This window comes from Lissotriton helveticus, chromosome 10, assembly GCF_964261635.1.
Source record: "Lissotriton helveticus chromosome 10, aLisHel1.1, whole genome shotgun sequence".
Lineage (NCBI taxonomy): Eukaryota > Metazoa > Chordata > Amphibia > Caudata > Salamandridae > Lissotriton > Lissotriton helveticus.
Genome location: NC_136071.1, coordinates 170,689,037 through 170,707,968, shown reverse-complemented (window position 1 = coordinate 170,707,968; position 18,932 = coordinate 170,689,037).

Genomic DNA, 18,932 nt, shown 5'->3' with positions numbered 1-18,932 from the left:
ACTTTAACTTGCACAAAACCACATATCCCAGAATGCACCGATAACAAATGCACACTATAAATAATGAAAAGTGATGTAGGACAACTGTGAAAACTGCCGTGACAAGGAACCATTCTGGTTCGAAACGCGTAGGCTTTGCAGTGCTGAATAAACATCATCTACTTTAACAAGCGGAGTGCTGGAGTATATCTTTTTTTCGAGTGGAAATATATATATATATATATATATATATATATATAAATAAATAAAACCAAATGGTGGTCGCCAGTAGGTAGTTATAGTTAGGACCTAGTTTCCTTAGGAAGAGCGTTTTTTGTTTTGCCAATAACTTTGGTGCCATTTGACGAATCCTCATGAAATTTTCAAAACCAGTTTGCCACTCACTTCAGCTACAGTCCTAAAAGTTTCGGGATGATGCATCAAGCAAGGGCGTAGAAAAAGGGAGGGACCCAAAACGCCTTTTCCCCATGCAATTTCCCATAGGGATTTTAGACATAGCTCCAGCTTGAACCGCTGAACAGAATTACACCACATTTAGCAGAAAGGCCCAGAAAGCGACCCTTTTGGAAACTGGTATAAATCCATTCAGTAGTTTTGGAAATATTAAGGGAAATTCAAATTAGTATACACAAGGACGCAGACCCTCCAAGAATTCGACAGTCCCATGCTGAAATGTGATTAGCTCCCAACACTTCAATTAGGAAGTGTTGGCAGTCATCTTGGTACACTGCTTCAGCCGAGTCCCTGAAATGTTTACATTTTTTAAAAGCAAGGGGGCAGGGTAGGAATACCCTGACACCCTATCTCTGGTCTTGAGGCCCCCCTCCGACAGAGCCAAATCTGAACTGGGAGTCATGTATTCAGTGTGGCATTCAAATATAAAGCGCTTTTAAAAAATTACCCATCCACAGTTGTAACAGCAGGATCAGCCAGCATCTGAAGATAAAGAAAAGCAGGCCTATAATGATAAAACTTAGAGCCCTTAAGATGGGCAACAGGTATCTTCTTTGGGGGAATTCATACATTTACAGAAAATAATTAAATAGTCCAGAGTCTGTAGAGAACTGCAGTCGCAGGTGTAAATTAATATAGAGTTTGGGTTAAATTGCCCTGGTGGAAAACGTAACATAAATCGTATCGTGCTCATTCAGAATTTGGAGAAAAGAGATCCCTCCAAAGCATTTCTGACTTGGGCAAGATAGGGCTCAAGACCATCTCTAGTTTGGATTGACTTGCAGGCTCTTATAATCGGCTTTTCCAGAGCTGCAGATTCCCTTCTCTCCACATCCTGTTTTAAAAACAGCTCCTTGACCTTCCTCCTGTCACTTTTGGTGATAGTCAGGGAGAGGGGTGGGATTGGTACAGTTCAGGGCGTACCAGTTTAATAACTTCATTTTTAATATAAGACAGCCACGAGTTTTATGACAACATAACCGCACAACATAGTAGAAACAGGACAAAAACAACGTTAACCTTTGGCATGTCTTTCTCATCTGAAGACAGAATTTTTTTCAACCATTAATAGATAATAAAAATAAAAGAGGCACCAACACGCACCCCTGTCGGGCAACTCATGGAAGACTTATACATTCGGTGCATTCCCCCTCCTGTCCATACCTAATGTTAGCAGCAATATCTGTATGCAAAATTCGTTAAAAATCCAACAGGGATTGGGGCATTCCTAAATCAGCCAATAGAGTCCACATTTTAGACCGGTTAACTCAATTGAAGGGGCTACTCAGGTCCATAAACGCTAAATAAGTAGCGCCTCGCTTGGCACAACATATTTTCCAATCACCAAATTAAGGCTTAGGCATTGTTCCAATGTATCCCAACCATCTCTGAACCCATATTGGACAGCGCTAAGAATGTTGCTACGCTGCACCCATGTATCTATTCGGTTCAAAATAATTCTGCCTGTCCCTTTGATAATTGAATTCAACAGGGAGATAGGCCTGTAACAGTTTGGGTCCTTCCGATTTAATTTTTTTAATTAAGGGTACAATTGTAGCAACTTTCCATGTCTTAGGGATACCTTCTACATACAGTAGCTACATTTAGGACCTTCGTATTAAACGGTACACAAAAAAGAATGTTCAACTTGTAAAGGTCCATTGATTTGCCTTTATGCAGTGGAGAAATGGCTAGAAGAGTTGCTTTGTTTTCCTGAAAGTTTTAGTTCTTTCTATGTAGAACCAGAGTGCTCACTTCACAGCTAAGATATGATATGAAGAGCTCTGTTTGCAATGGAATCAGGGTGAGGGAAAAAAATGGGAGCTCAAAGGATTTACTGAGGTGAAACTGAGAGACTACCTTAGGAAAGAATTTATGATTGGTACGAAGAACCAGCTTGTCTCTTATCTATTAGGAAGAATGGTTCTTCTAAGGTTAAAGCCTGGAGCTCACTGACACGCCTCAGTGAGGTAATGGCAACTAAGAATGCCACTTTCCATGGTAGAGATTGAAGAGGGCATAATTGAAGAGGCTCAAAAGGTGGGCCCATGAGTCTGGTAAGAACAATGTCAAGGTTCTAAGAGGGTGCTGGAGGAACCCCAGGAGGAAAGACTCCTAAGACCTTCCATGAACACCTAAATGACTGGGATTTTGAATAGTGAGATATGCTGTCTATTTTTAGAGATGGGCAGCATTTGCAGCGCTGTGTAACCTAATGGAAGTGTATGGTAAATTAGCCTTTTGCAAATGAAGTAGGTAGCAGAAAATTGTCTTACACAGTGGCTTTCATAGGATCAATGTTAAGGTAGGTAGTAGCAAACACATTTTTCCATTTTGCAGCATAACATGATCTAGTTGTGGGTGTCGTGGATTGGCAGCAGCACCAGCATATACTCGCCACTAACCTTTGCTCAGATGTCCGGCAGAAACGACGTCGGATGCTAATATCCCCAGCCCTACCAGCTACGGATCCCACAGTGAAGGTTTACTCACTGTGTGAACACATACCCAGCAGGGAAAGGGTAAGTGGATAAAATAAAAAACAGGTAATGGTGAATCTTGAGGACCCCTATTGGTCTGGTCTAAGGATGGCAGGGGACCGACAAGGACACTCCACCTGTCCAGGGGAAACAAAGGAACAACGTTACCCCCAATACTTTTGGAGTCTGAGAACACCACTAACCCCCTTTTGGTTTCTGGATCTTACCAGACTCACACACCACCCAGGCCTTTGGAACCGGATAACAACAGCCTCCTGTGGGGCAGAGAGCCCTCTGACTCTACAGGAGGAAAATGTTCAGAGGATGGTTGATTGTTCCTCAGACAGGCGTTACCAGCACTGGACCTGTTGCAGACAAAGTACATAGACTATGACGGTTTGTTGACAGCACAAACTGTACATAGCCTGAATTCCAAGGAAGAGTACTAGTGATAACAAAAAAGTCAATGAAATATCTCTGCCTCCTATTCAAGGCTTCACAGTACAGGACGTCACAATACTACAACTCCCAGAATCCCTCTCTGGGGGGTAGCGGACGACAGTAGGCAAATCCTCGGCTTAACTGCAGACGAGGTCCCCTCTTGGACTCTTCAGAGGGGAGAGCACCCAGGGTTCTCAAAGCAAGCAAGAGCCCGGTACCAACTGAATCCCTATCTAACTATGGTACCATACAAATACAGGGCTGGAAACGGAGACGGGCCCGTCTCCGTTTAACACAGTACTTATCAGAGTGCAGGCAGCAGACGGCAGGATACAAACGGCTTCAGCTCCTCTGCAATCTTGTGCTTCTCGCTGGAATCCGGCGGGGAACACCATCCGCCTATCCCACGGCTTCCGGATCAATTGTCAAGCACCTTTCTGTAGGAAGGGAGGTGCCTATAAACGCTGGGTCTCGTGGCTCCACCCGCTTTTCCTTGTGCAGGCTGGTTCCTGTAGTTCGTGTGCCTTATCCTACAGCTACTCCCAGGCGCCCTACAGCGACGGGGATTTCCTCGGTGACCGGTACCCAGCCCCCAGGACCCCGCAATTGCTACAGAACCCCCTCTCGAGGACTGCCGACTCGGCGGTCGACCCGGCCTACCCGGATGCAGGGCATGGAAACGCTCAACCAACTCAGGACAATGCAGATTACCCACGGGTTCCCAAGACCGGTCTTCAGGGCCATACCCTTTCCATTCCACCAGATATTGGATCACACCCCTCACCATCCTGGAGTCAAGGATGGCGCGCACCTCAAACTCTTCCTGCCCGTCCACCTCATTGGGAAGGGGTCTCACCGGGAGTCTCGTACTGGGAGGGCAAGGGACGAGGAGGGAAACATGGAACACAGGGTGGACCTTCCAACCCTCCGGAAGCTGGAGTCTGACTGCAACAGGGTTGATCACCTCCTTAATGACGTAGGGACCCACGTATTTGGGCTTCAGTTTGGAATTCCCTTTAACACGGAGGTTCCTAGTGGAGAGCCACACTTTGTCTCCCACCCCATAGCTCGGCTCCACCTTCCTCTTTTTATCTGCGAAGCGTTTCTGCGCGGACTGAGCATCGGCCAGACTACGTCTAGCATCTAACAACACTGCCCTGAGATGTGCATGGTGTTCGTGAATGCTAGGGACTGGGGAACGAATAGGCCATTCAAAGGGCAGGACATTAGGGTGAAACCCATAGAGACAAAAAAAAGGAGAACAACCCAGTGTTGTGTGCACAGCGTTATTATATGCAAATTCTGCCATCCATAGGAGCACAGTCCAATCCATCTCGTTCTGCAGAGAGAAGCAACGAAGGTACTGTTCCAACGTCTGGTTAAGACGTTCCGTTTTGCCATCCGTCTGAGGGTGGTAACTGGATGAAAGACGGGCATCGATGTCCAAGGTGGTGCACAGTGCCTTCCAGAATCGGGACGTGAACTGAGTGCCCCGGTCCGTTATTAGTACTCTGGGAAGTCCGTGGGCCCTTACAACATGTTGGAGAAACACCTTCGCTAGTTCTGTTGATGTGGGTACTTCCCGCAATGGTATAAAATGACCCATCTTAGTCAGATGATCGATGACAACCAGAATCACAGTCATTCCATCACAGGGGGGCATCTCAACAATGAAGTCCATGGAGAGAGTATGCCAGGGTAGGGGAGGTATGGGCAATGGTCGAAGCAGACCCACGGGTCGAGTATGTACTGCCTTTCCCTGTGCACAAACAGCACAATTCCTTACGTAGGACCGGACGTCCTCTCTTAACCGGGGCCACCAGAAGGAACGTTCTACGTTGGCGATGGTTTTGTACATTCCCGTATGGCCACCCAACACGGAATCGTGGGACCATGTCAGAACTTGCTGCCGCAGATTCTCGGTAGGAACAAACAAGGAGGCATCGTGATAAGCGAGGTCGTCCTTCTCTAGGCGATGTTCTGGGTCTTCTTGTATCCATTCTTGTAGATTCATCCCCGCCAGTGCGATCTTAACGTCCTCAAGGAAGTCATTTGCTGACAGAAGGGCTACAGCGCCTACAGTGGTTTCTGCTTCCTTAAGTATCAAAGGAGTTTCTGCTTCATACACCCCTTCCGGTTCACCATCAATCAACCGCGATAGTGCATCTGCCTTGCCATTTTGGGGTCCAGGTTTGTATTTGATGGTAAAATCAAAATCCGAAAAGAACAGGGACCACCTTAGCTGTCTTGGAGTAAGGGCCTTCGCGGTTTTCAGGAAGAGTAGATTCCTGTGATCCGTGTAAATTTCCACAGTATGCAACGCTCCAAGGAGATAGTGACGCCATTCCTCACACGCCCTTTTAATGGCGAGTAGCTCCTTATCTGTGATGGTGTAGTTAACCTCGCAAGGCGAGAGCTTCTTGGAGAAGAAGGCGACTGGGTGTATTTGGCCGGTGGATGGGTGTCTTTGGGATAGCACGCCTCCGACAGCGTATTGAGAAGCGTCAGTCTCCAATATATATGGTCGTTGCGGATCAGGATGGCGGAGGATGGGAGCCTGGGTGAACTGATTCTTCAGATACTGAAAGGACGCAGCCGCGTCCTCACTCCAGACAAATGGTGTATTCTTCCTCAACAGACTGGAGATTGGATGTATGATTTTGGAGAAGTCTTTTATGAATCTTCTGTAGTAATTCGCAAAACCGAGAAAGCCCTGCACAGCCTTAACGGTCTTCGGGGTACTCCAGTTGATGATTGCGTCCACTTTGCTTGAATCCATCTGAAAACCTTGTGCGTTGATCACGTATCCAAGGAATGACACCTCCTGCACGTGGAACAAACATTTCTCCAGTTTTGCATACAAGGAGTTCTGTTGTAATCTTCCTAGCACGGATTTCACATGCATGACGTGTTCTGAGAGGGTAGACGAGTACACCAGAATATCGTCTATATAAACGATGCAATATGTCTCCAGACACCCGCGCAAGACTTCGTCCATAAAGTACTGAAACGCCGCGGGGGTGTTGCATAACCCAAAGGGCATTACCCTGTATTCGAATAAACCGAACTTGGTGCGAAACGCGGTTTTCCACTCATCCCCCTTCTTTACGCGCACCAGATGATAAGCCCCACGGAGATCGAGTTTCGTGAAGAATCTGGCCCCTTTTAGCTGGTCCATGAGCACTGGTATTAGGGGGAGAGGGTATCGGTTCTTGATGGTCACCCGATTGATGGCTCTATAGTCAATACAGGGCCGTAATTCCGCGCAATCCTTCTTCGGAATGAAGAACATGGGAGAAGAGGCAGGGGAAGTCGAGTGTCTGATGAATCCGGACGCTAGGTTCTCCTCTATATACACTTTTAGGTACTGAGTTTCTTTTTCGGTCATGGCATAGACCCTACTGCATGGAATGTCGGCTCCAGGTACGAGGTCAATCCGACAGTCATACACCCGGTGTGGGGGCAAATGGGTAGCTTGTTGTTTGTCAAACACAGGAAGAAACGCATGATAGTCCGCAGGAAGCGCGGTAGCGCAACAATAATGGACTTGTGTGCATGCAGCAGCCAAACATGCAGACGGTGATGTGTCGGGTATGCAGGTGTCAGAGGTATCGTTTTTACAATGTTCCTGACAGTATTCGGAGGACAGCGTGATGGTACGGGCTGCCCAACTGACCTTCGGGTCATGCTGAGTTAGCCAGGGCATCCCTAATATGAGACGAAAGTGGGGGGCGTCGATCAAATCAAACTGGATATGTTCCTGATGATTAAGGCCTGTTTGCATCAGCATAGGACGGGTGTGGTAAGCCACTGGACCAGATGACAAAACGGTTCCATCAACGGCTTTCACCAATTCAGGCTTTTCCTTTTTCTCACAGGCAATACCGATCTTCATAGCAAATTCCTGATCGATATAGTTCCCGGTGGCCCCGGAATCCACCAAAGCGTCTATGGTCATGGGTTTCTGAGGTGTGACCCATAGGGTGACCTGAAGATTCATGTGCGCCACAGCAGGATGCAACGTGTTAGCAAGAGACGGGGAGATCATTAGTGGCAAACAACCCAAGGCAGAGACCTCTTCCTGATTTGGGTTCTTCAGTTTTCCGTCGGTTTCTCGGACTGCAGGAGGGCTTGTACCTTTGGAACGAGGGTTCTTTCTGGTACTGCGTTTCTAGCTCGGCATTCTTTGATGAAATGACCACCTTTCCCACAGTACAAACATTGTTTCAGACGGCGTCTTTTGTCTTTCTCCTCCTGTGTCAAGGGACCACGTATTCCGCCTAACTGCATGGGTTCAGGGCCATCAGGCGTTTTGGCACGTTCTTCCGTAGGGCCTTTAAAGCGAGGGTAGAATGGACGATTGTCCCCTTTAGTTTTGTCCCCTCTTCTCTCCAGGAGCCGATGATCCAGCTGTACTGTGAGATCAATGAATTCTTCACACGTGTCAGGCAGCTGTACCACTTGTGCTAGGACATCTTTCAATTCCCCTCGGAGGCCTTGGTAAAACAGAGAGATGCGTTTATTAGGGGGCCAGTCGGTTTCAACCACCAGCCTGTTGAACAAGGTTATGTACGATAACAAGTCCTGTGAACCTTGCCGAATGGTGAGCAGTTCTCTATCCAGGGTCAGCATGTGGGATTTTCGGTCAAACAACTTTCGTAGTTCCACACAAAAAGTAGAAAAATTGTGCAACACTGGGTCGTTTCTCTCCAACAAGGGGATGGTCCAACTAGCAGCGTTACCACCCATATAGGACATCATAAAAGCGGTTTTAGCGGGGTCGTCCTGAAAAACCCCGGGTTTACATAGGAAATGCAACCTACACTGATTCAAGAATGTCTCGAATTTCCGGGGGTCCCCGTAAAAACGTTCAGGTGGAGCCAAGGGAACACCCACTGTCTGTACTACGTGAACAGTATGAACTGGATCCGTCGTGGGTGCCGTGTTAGGGGCTACCTGAGGGGGAACAAAAAACCCACCCCCTTCTGCTCCCAGAGGTGTAGGTGTCCTGGCGCCAGGGGGGGGTAATGTAGCAGGTTTCAAATACGGACTCCCCCCTGGTCCTTTACGGGATAGACCTGCAACCTCTCTGCGTAGGGTGCCCACTTCTTTATGCAGGGTCTGGTTTTCTGCTCTAGATGTTGCTACTTCTTGCTGCAGGGCAGCCAGGCCTTCCACCACGGAAGCCAACACGGTTTCTATATTCATCGTTTGGGCCGGCGTATAAACTTAGGCTTGACAATCTGTCGTGGATTGGCAGCAGCACCAGCATATACTCGCCACTAACCTTTGCTCAGATGTCCGGCAGAAACGACGTCGGATGCTAATATCCCCAGCCCTACCAGCTACGGATCCCACAGTGAAGGTTTACTCACTGTGTGAACACATACCCAGCAGGGAAAGGGTAAGTGGATAAAATAAAAAACAGGTAATGGTGAATCTTGAGGACCCCTCTTGGTCTGGTCTAAGGATGGCAGGGGACCGACAAGGACACTCCACCTGTCCAGGGGAAACAAAGGAACAACGTTACCCCCAATACTTTTGGAGTCTGAGAACACCACTAACCCCCTTTTGGTTTCTGGATCTTACCAGACTCACACACCACCCAGGCCTTTGGAACCGGATAACAACAGCCTCCTGTGGGGCAGAGAGCCCTCTGACTCTACAGGAGGAAAATGTTCAGAGGATGGTTGATTGTTCCTCAGACAGGCGTTACCAGCACTGGACCTGTTGCAGACAAAGTACATAGACTATGACGGTTTGTTGACAGCACAAACTGTACATAGCCTGAATTCCAAGGAAGAGTACTAGTGATAACAAAAAAGTCAATGAAATATCTCTGCCTCCTATTCAAGGCTTCACAGTACAGGACGTCACAATACTACAACTCCCAGAATCCCTCTCTGGGGGGTAGCGGACGACAGTAGGCAAATCCTCGGCTTAACTGCAGACGAGGTCCCCTCTTGGACTCTTCAGAGGGGAGAGCACCCAGGGTTCTCAAAGCAAGCAAGAGCCCGGTACCAACTGAATCCCTATCTAACTATGGTACCATACAAATACAGGGCTGGAAACGGAGACGGGCCCGTCTCCGTTTAACACAGTACTTATCAGAGTGCAGGCAGCAGACGGCAGGATACAAACGGCTTCAGCTCCTCTGCAATCTTGTGCTTCTCGCTGGAATCCGGCGGGGAACACCATCCGCCTATCCCACGGCTTCCGGATCAATTGTCAAGCACCTTTCTGTAGGAAGGGAGGTGCCTATAAACGCTGGGTCTCGTGGCTCCACCCGCTTTTCCTTGTGCAGGCTGGTTCCTGTAGTTCGTGTGCCTTATCCTACAGCTACTCCCAGGCGCCCTACAGCGACGGGGATTTCCTCGGTGACCGGTACCCAGCCCCCAGGACCCCGCAATCGCTACAGTGGGCTTGCGAGCTAGCGAATGCAGTTTTGTGGTAAGTTAAGATAGCCAAACTCTGACCTCAGCAGCGAAACTGCTTTTTTGGTGTCGGATTGGTCCTTGATTCTGAGTGAGAAGGTTCGGCCTGTTGGGGAGCTTCTCATGTGTAACTACTGAGAGATCTAGTAATATTGTGAACCAGGGCTGACACGCTCAAGTGGCCGCCACTAGAATCAGGGTGAGAGAAGTTTGCCCGTGTCTCTGAACAAGAAAATGAATGCGAGGGAGAGGTGGAAAAGCGTAGGCAAGTATCCCTGACAAACTCATCCATAGTGCGTTGTCCTTGGATAGTGGGTGTTGGTACTTAGACGCAAAGTTTAGGCATTTTGTGTTTTCGAATGTGGCGAAAAGGTCTATTTGAGGAAACCCCCACTTTTTAAAAGTAGGGAAGGACGACTTGTGGGTGGAGTTCCCACTCGTAGGTCTATTGCTGCATCCTGATAAATAGTTGTCACATTGTCCGGTCGGACTAGGATAACCTTGTGAGATAGAGGAGGAAGGAAAGCATATAGTGCAAGGAAGATCGCTTTAAGCTCCAGGTAACTGATGTTTAGTGATTGATGTTTGGCACCCCACAGACCTTGCACTTTGAGGTCTTGTAGATGGGCACATCAACCCGTCTCCAATGAGTCTGCAGTGAAAGTGGGGAACAGGGTCCAGAAGAGGTTGCCCCTTTAGGAGGCTGTGAGTGCGGCGGTCTATGAACACTAGATCTGCAAGGTGACCTGCGATTCAGACCACTGGCGATCTAGACATTGCTCTAATGGAAGCATGTGTAACCTGGTATGGGGAACTACGGCAATGCAAGAGGTCATCATTCCAAGCAGAAACCTCACAGTCCATACTGTGAGAGTTTTGTTTGGTTGGAAATGTGGTAGAGTTACCTAAAAGTTCTGACTGAACTCGATTAGGATAATCTAATACTGTGTGTTGAGAATTGCTCCTAAGTAAGGTTGAATTTGGAGAGGTTGAAGATGAGACTTTGGGACACTTATAGTAAACACTAATCTGAAGTAGTTCCACTGTCAATTGAGTGTACTGTTGGCACTGTAGGTGGGTACTGGCTTTGATAAGCTAATTGTCCAGGTATGGGAATACGTGAACGTTTTGTCTTCCAGATGGGCTGCGACCACTGGCAAACATTTCATAAAAACTCGAGGTACCGTGGTCACCCAGAACAGAAGAACTTTGAATTGGTAATGTTTGCCTGCTATGACAAATCGGAGGTACATGCGGTGAGCAGGGTGTATTAGTATATGGAAATAGGCCTCCTTCAGGTCCAGTGTTTGGCCTAACGGCTAAGGCGCTCGACCTCGGACCTGGGGATCTGGGTTCGAGCCTCGGTAACGACGCCAAAAGCCTCCTGTGATTCTGGGCAAATCACAATCTCCCCGTGCCTAAAATGAAAGTGTGTCCGCATGTAACGTAACTGGTGCCATGTAAAGCGCTCTGATACCCGATTCGGTTCGGGTTTAGTTCGCGCTATATAAAACTCTGCAAAAAAAAAAAAAAGTCTCCCTTTTGGAGCAGTGGAATAACGGCCTGTAGAGCAGTGATATTCAAAGTACAGTCCGGGTGGAGCATGTGTCCCTCCTGACCTTCAATTGCGGTCCCCTGGTGAACAGCAGCCCTGGGTTGCTGTTCACTTGATAGAGCAGGAACATTCTGAAAGCCATGAAACAAATGGGCATACTTTATTTACATGTTAACTAAAGTAACAGTAAAGAAGGTGTCCTAGACAACTTATCTTTAGGAACACCTTTAGTTTTAAAGACCTCTCACAATAAACATGTAAAAACATGATAAACTCTGCAAACTTTTTTTTAAAAGTGCATTTTATTAACATGCATGAGTATTTTACCTTAGTAGATCAGATGGTATCACTGCATTGAGAGGCATTTATTAGTAGTGATAGTTTTTAAACATGATCTTGGAAACATTTGTGCTGCTCACATTCTGAAAACAATGCCATTAATGAACCAAGAGGCAAGTCATTTGTCAGGTGCACCTTGTGTGTAGCCTTGGTTGGTATATAATTGGAACAACATTATAGTTTATCAAATGAAATACAAGGGAAGGTTTTGTACAGCACACATCCTGACCTCGTATACTTTAAGGCGCTCTCATATGTGGTAATGAAGAAATAGGAGGCTATGTGAAATTAACCAATTGCCTAGGATCACACATTTTCGTCAAGTGGGGACGTCGGTGCTAATTCCTGGTTTTCTAGTTTTCACATTTTGCAATTCACTCACCAGCTGAGTCTCTTACCCTCATGTTTTATATTAGAAGTTAATGGTTTGTCTTTAATTCTGTGTGCATGAGAATAGAGCGTTGGTGGCAGACAGAAGTCACGTGAAGCCTCGGTTTCTTGTCTACACCCATCTTTCCTCACCCCAACCCTTTCATTGCTGGAATCTGTGCGGCCTTCGGGCATGCCACAGATAGTACTTTGTGCCCCCCGGGAAAAATATATGAAAGTACCCATGCCGTAGAGTAACCATATAGAAATGTTTTGATAGGATGTATGTTCTTGAAGTGGGACAGGTTCTATAGTCGCTTTGAGTAGGGCTTTGACTTCTTGTTTGAGAAGTGTTAGATGATCCTGTGATAACCTGTGAACGCGAGATGGGATTTTGAGTTATGGAAATGTTCTGATAGGATGTAGTGTTTGAGAGGTCTGAGATTGGGCTCAGTGACCTGTCCATTTTGGGAATGATAAAGTATAGAGAATATACCCCTAATCCTTGTTCTTGAAGTGGGACAGGTTCTATAGTCGCTTTGAATAGGGCTTTGACTTCTTGTTTGAGAGGTGTTAGATGATCCTGTGATAACCTGTGAATGCGAGATGGGATTTTGGGTGGCGTGGTAATGAGCTCCCTACTGGGAGAAAAAACTGCAGTCTGCCCCCCAAGTGTGGGGTGGAGAGGGGGGGGGTTTGAGGGGGGAGGATTACGAAGTCACTGCTTTGTAGTGGGTGTTGCTCTGAGTGTGGAGACACCCCAGCCCCCTCCCTTGTTGTTCTTGCCTTTAAAGTAACCTCTAAAATATCCCTTTGTGTGCGCAGATTGGCCTTGTTTTGATGGGAAGTGGAGACGTCTGTGGTGATGGATTTAGATGAACCCCTGTATCCTGAGCGACGAAAGGACCCCCTGGGAGATATTGTTTGTAAGGTTCACTTGGCTGTGTCAGTGTCTTTTTTTACTCTTGGCACGTGTAGTGTCTACCTGTGGGTCAAAAAGAAGTTCCCTTTCAAAAGGCATATATAGTACTGCCTGCTGGACCTCTGGATTGAACCCAGAACACTCAAGTCATTTTTGTAATATAATAAGCAAACTGATATTAACACCCCTAGCAGCTGGAGCGGTCGCATCTAGTTCACATCAGATGGAATTGTTGGTAATTGCCTGACCCTCTGCCACACTTTGTTGTCCCCTTTTGCGGTGTTCATCCGGGAGGTACTGTAGGAGTTCCTCCATTTCATCCTAATAGGTTCTATCATAGTGGGCCAGAAGGGCTTGTGAATAAGCAATCCGCCAATGATTAGTTGCCTGTGCTGAGATCCTTTTCCCAGCTGCATCTATGAGCTTACTCTCCTTTTCAGGAGGTGGAGTATCCCCCGGAACCCGGCTGGAGTGTATTTCGCATCCCATGGGGCAGGATCATCTAAAGTAACCCTCAATTGTCTGTATCTGGTGACCCTGGAGGTGAAGCTTTGAGAGGGTCGGTTGAGTGAGATGTAGGAGGGGGTGGAGATGTTGGTGATAGCGGAGGTTATGGTGGTGGAGGAGGAGGCTGGTGTGTAGGACTGGTGGCCTTATCTTTCATCTTCCTTTTTTGAGAACAGGACTGCCTAGTGCCTCTTGGAAGGATAGCTTCCTCTTTGGTGGTGGAGAGAAGTATCTGCCCTGTACCTTCAAGGATTTTAATTTTCCTTTGGTGAATGTCCATTTCTGCGAGAATGGGCTTGACTGGAGACAGTTAAGACGATGAAGGTATACAGGTTTTTGGCTCTGCAATTTTCAGTACTGAGGCTTTCGGTGTGGAGACGTGATTTTGCTCAGCACCGAGGTAGATGTGGTCGGTTGTCGGCTCAATCCCGAAGGTCACTCTCGGTCGGAAGAGGTGTATGCCGAAGGCTTGGTCTTGGTATCAATTTTCAGTGCCGGGCCCAGCGCGGGGGTCCAAAACAGTTTTTCGGATCAGACCATGCCCAGAAGGCAGTGTAAGTAAGTAAATAATCTTTATTGCTTGATTAATTAAAATCTTTTTTTTTTGTACTTGTATTGCGCAACGGCTACCCAAATAGGGTTTCCTGGCACATCTCAGCCGCTTCTGTATGGGTAAAGTGTCTTTATTTATCAAACAGCCAGGTTCTTAGCAGTCTGTACAATAAAACAGATAATTAGCATTATTTCATATTCCCTTAAAAGCTGAGACTCTGTATTCTAAAAAACTAGAATTTTACTAGTTAAAATTACATGTACTAAAATTGTGGTACACTTCATTAGTTCAGGCAGAGTCTGTATACAAGTCTGAGTGTTAAAAGCTAAAACACTATATTCTGGAAAAAAAAAAAACTTGAATTTGACTAGTTAAAATTACATGTCCTAAAACTGTGTTGAACTTCATTAGTTCAGGCAGAGTCTGTGTACAAATCCTGAGCTTACGTCTTCTCCTGGGCCCATGGGTCTTAGTTGTGATCATAGGTGAGCACCTGGCAGGGAACCTCAGGCGCAGTTGAGTATACTCGAGTTTCTTCGCCTAGTTTTGCCTGTGCTTCTTCCATAAACCGGACAAAGCGGCAGAGTAGCCTGACGTTGGCCCCTTCGAAACACGCCTTCACTAACTGTCTGCAGGACCGAATATGCAGTGCGTTTATATGTGGTTTTAACAGTTCTCTCCTCTCCGGGTCGAGAGCCTTGCAGATACACAGAAGGTGCAACACATCTTCCTTGGCTTCTCCACATAGTCTGCAGAGGGTGGTTATTGGTGGTCGTTTCCAAGGGGGCATATGAGTTTGGGCAGGTAGAATCCCCATCCTCATTGCCAAAAAGCGTTCCTTCAACGTTCTAGAGAAGCTGGTGCCTAGATACGATTGTGGTAAGCATTTTGAGTAGCTTTGAATTACGAACCAGCTGTGTGCCCTCTTGTTTATGTCTGCTCAATCTTTTTGAGTAGAGACGAGGTTTATTGACTTGTTAACCAGGGTTTTTACGTTATTGTAAGGGAGACCAGATTCCCAGATGTTCTGAAGGGCTAACTCTCTGATCCCTAGTTGAAGATAAGCCTTGGCCGGGGAGTTATTTTTCCGTACAATTTCTTTCCAAAGAAATGAATTCAGTGATCCGGCCGTGGAGCTCTTTATTTTGTACCAGGTTTTAAAGTACGCACCTTTCCGGTTTATTGCCTGGCTTGGGAATCCGAATTCCAGTCTTAGTTGCGTTGGAGAGGTATATTTTGGCAGCTTGAATATTATTCTCAGCGCTTTGGAGACTATTTTGTCTAAGATTGTTTCGTCCTTCCCTCTCATGGCCTCGCTGCCGTAAGTTATAGTTGGGAGGAGCTTGGCTCGTAGTACTTCGAGCAACGGGAGCAGGTTTGGACCAGATATTTTGTTTTTAAGGTTTTTCAAGGTGATAGCTAGGAGGGTCCCTCGCCTTTGTATTGCCTCTTTTTGTTGGTCGAATAAACCTTTGTTATCAATAATTATCGCTAGATATTTGTACTCATTGACCACTTCGAGATTACAATCTCCCAGCTGCCATTTTGATCGTCTTTTTACACGTCGCTCGTTTAGTACCATAATTTTTGATTTGTCTAAGTTGATTTCCAGCCCATTCCTTGTGGCAAAGTCGTTTGTGGTGTTGAGTAAATGCTGTAAGCCTACTTGGGTTTGACTGATTAAGACCAGATCGTCGGCATACAGTAGACTTGAAAGTGAAAGGCCACCCAGATTTGGCGCGTGGTGGTTGCAATTGTCCAATTCCGTCGAGAGATAAGCTATGAAAAGGTTAAATAAAGTTGGAGCAAGAACGCAGCCCTGTTTTAGGCCTCTGGTCGTTGAAATCCGCCTGGACACAATGGTGCCACTCCTCAGCTTTATTTGAACCCATGTCTCAGTGTGTAATAAAATGAGTTGGTTCAGGAGGGGAGGAGTAATTCCCCATCGGGCTAGTTTTGACCATAATTTTCCTCTATCGATACTATCAAAGGCGGCTTTGTAGTCAATGAAGCAAACAAATAGTGATTGGCTGATTGCTTTTGCAGAGTCGGCTAGCAGAGAGAGGGCCAGAATATTTGTGGTGGTCCCCAGGTTTTCCTGGAACCCTGTTTGGTTAATTGGGATTAGTGTTTTTTCCCTGGCCCAATCCTGTAGTTCGGCCAATATAAGGCCTGCATAGTATTTGGCCTCGATATCAATAGGAGCAATAAGCCTACAGTTTTTTGGGTCGCTGCAGCCTTTTTTACAGATGGGGGATATGATAGAACCTTTCCATGATTGTGGTATTGTTCCTGTGTTGGTGATGCTGTCAAATAGTGGTTTTAGTGCCGTGGACCAATATTTAGGGTCTTGCTTGTATAAAATTGGGGGAAAACCGTTTGGCCCTGTTGCTCCCTCACGTCGGCTTTGGTTAATCCTGCTCTCGATCATTTTGGCAGAGAAGCGCTATGGCAAGACGTTCCCTTGGAGGTCGCGAGATGGTTGAGCACCATAAAGCTCAGCTTGATTTAGCCGATTGCTGAGTGGTTCAGGGTTGAAGTAAGTTTGTAAATGGTTTACCCAAACGTCCTCCATTGTATGCAAGTTGATCCCTGGTGCCTGTGGGTTCTCAATGCTCTTGACCGTTTGCCAGAATCGCGCGCCGTTGTTCCTTTTTGCGTCATGCAGTAATTTTGTCCATAATGATTCCGCGCTGTCTTTCTTTGCGCGCCAAATGATTTTGTTTTTCCTGGTCCGGAGCTTCCTTAGTTCTTCTGCAGCTCCGTCGATCAAGTCGGTTTGGCGGAGGGTGCGAATTGCTCAATTTAGGTCTCCCCTTATTAGTCTTAGTTTGGCGTGTTGGATTGAGGAGAGGTGGAAGCGGTGGTAGCGGTGGTTTTTTGCTGCCCTCTCTCCTTGTTTTCGATGGTGCTCACTTGTAATTACGTGCGAAGCTGCTGAGGAGGCAGGGAAACCTAGGGCAATGGGGAGAGTTTCCCAGGCAAGAACGATGTTCGCTTGTAGGGGTTTAATATCCTCCCACAAGGTTTTTGCTGCAGTTGATAGTTTTTCAGGTTCGCAAATTTTGCATTTGATTCTTCTATGTTGATATCTTGTTGTTAGGTGAGGGACCGGATTTGCGTTTGTTAAAGCGGTACCCTGAACGCTTAAGGTGAATTCTTCCGGTTGGTGGTCGCTGTGGTCTAACACGCCGATTCTAAAGTCCTTGGTTAGGGCAAAAAGTGGTAAGGCAACAAAGGTGTAATCAATTGCTGTATTAACTAGTTGTCTGTGAAAGGTTGGGGCTTGGGGCCTGTCCCCTAGCGTGCGGCCATTTAGCGCTACCAGCTATAGACTTTCCAGCTCTCTCTGTAAATCCTTCTAAGTCTTAGTTGGTTTGCCCCACTTGTGTTTAGCCTGGGAGGGGATCCCCCATGCTCGTTGGTTATCATCTTCTCGGCTGTCTTGTTTTTGGTCCTCTCGGTGAGAACCATATTGAAGTCACCAGTTATAATGTAACTTGATTGATCCGTCTCCGTGATTAGCTTGGTTAGTTCGGTTATTAACTGCTTTGCTCCATTCCTCTTGCTCTGTGGGTGTATATAAATGTTTGCCAAAATTAGGTGCTGTAGGTTTCTCTGTCTTTGCATTTGGAACCGAATTGCCATTATTTCGAGGGATGCTGTTTTCTTGCTAATTAGTTCTTTTGCTGTATGGCTTTAATCGAGGCGTAGATGGCTAGTCCGCCTTTGCAGTGACCATAGTTAGAGTTTTGAACCGCGGGGAGGTGGTGGGTCTTGAAGCCTTCGAGATGGAGGGGGTCCTCTAGCCAAGTTTCCTGTAGGAGTACCAGGTCAAATTTTTGAAGATCTAACTGAAATGAGTGGTCGTTGATTTTGGTCCCAAGGCCGTTTATGTTCCATGAACAAAATGTTAAGGCTCCCTCCTTAATCCCCTGTTCGCTGTTGGGTCATGGGTTCTCTGATCTTAGATTTATGGTTTTGGCTAACCAAGACCAGTCGGTTAAGAGATGGTTTTCTTGTTGGCTTCTGTGTCCCCCATTTGAGGGGTTTGGTGTGTCTGGGCCTGCTGGCGAGATACTGCAGGCTCCTTTGAGGACTGGAGTGACTTGACAGCGCCCTCTCGAGTTGGTGGATGGCCTCCTAGTGGAAACAAAATGATGTTTAATCAGTGGGTCAGGGTAACCAACTGGTCGATGATGTTGCACTCGGATCCCCCAAGCTTCTAGTTGTAATTCCTCACTAAGAATTTTCTCCACTAATTCTGATGTTGCCCATTCGGTCCTAGTTACGTCTTGGTCAGATAGATATTTAGAGTTTTCGAATTTTACTGACAGCAAATCTTGGGTTCTGATCCCTGACAAGCTGCCAATTGCATTTAAAATTTGAAGAATATTCCCACGGTTTAAGATATCCCTTCGTCCTTTTGATATATACTCTGGGATAAACAGGATTGTTTTTGAGGTTGCTGGATGACAGTTATTCAGTGTACTTCTGCTGCATAAACGATTGCAGTTTTGCTCTTTGTTTGCGGATGTTATTTGTGATTTTTCTACTTCTTTGCCTTTGCTTGGGCTTGGCTCTTTAGGGATCGGATTTTCCCCGGTACTTGATTGGGGGGGGGGGGTCATTTTGATTTCTAAGTTTGGTTTGACGGCCCAGGACGCGTGCTGGTTGGTATTGCATGTTGTTGGATGGCCATCCATTATGGGATCTTTACTTCCTTTTATCTTTAATTGGAAGTTACTGATTTATTTTTCTTGTTGGTTAAGCGGATATTGGTTGGGCTCCTTGAGCAGGGTCCCAGCTGCTTCTGCTGAATTTATTGGCGCCCGATCGTTGGTTGGAGACTGATCTAATTGTTCGCTTTTTGACGCGC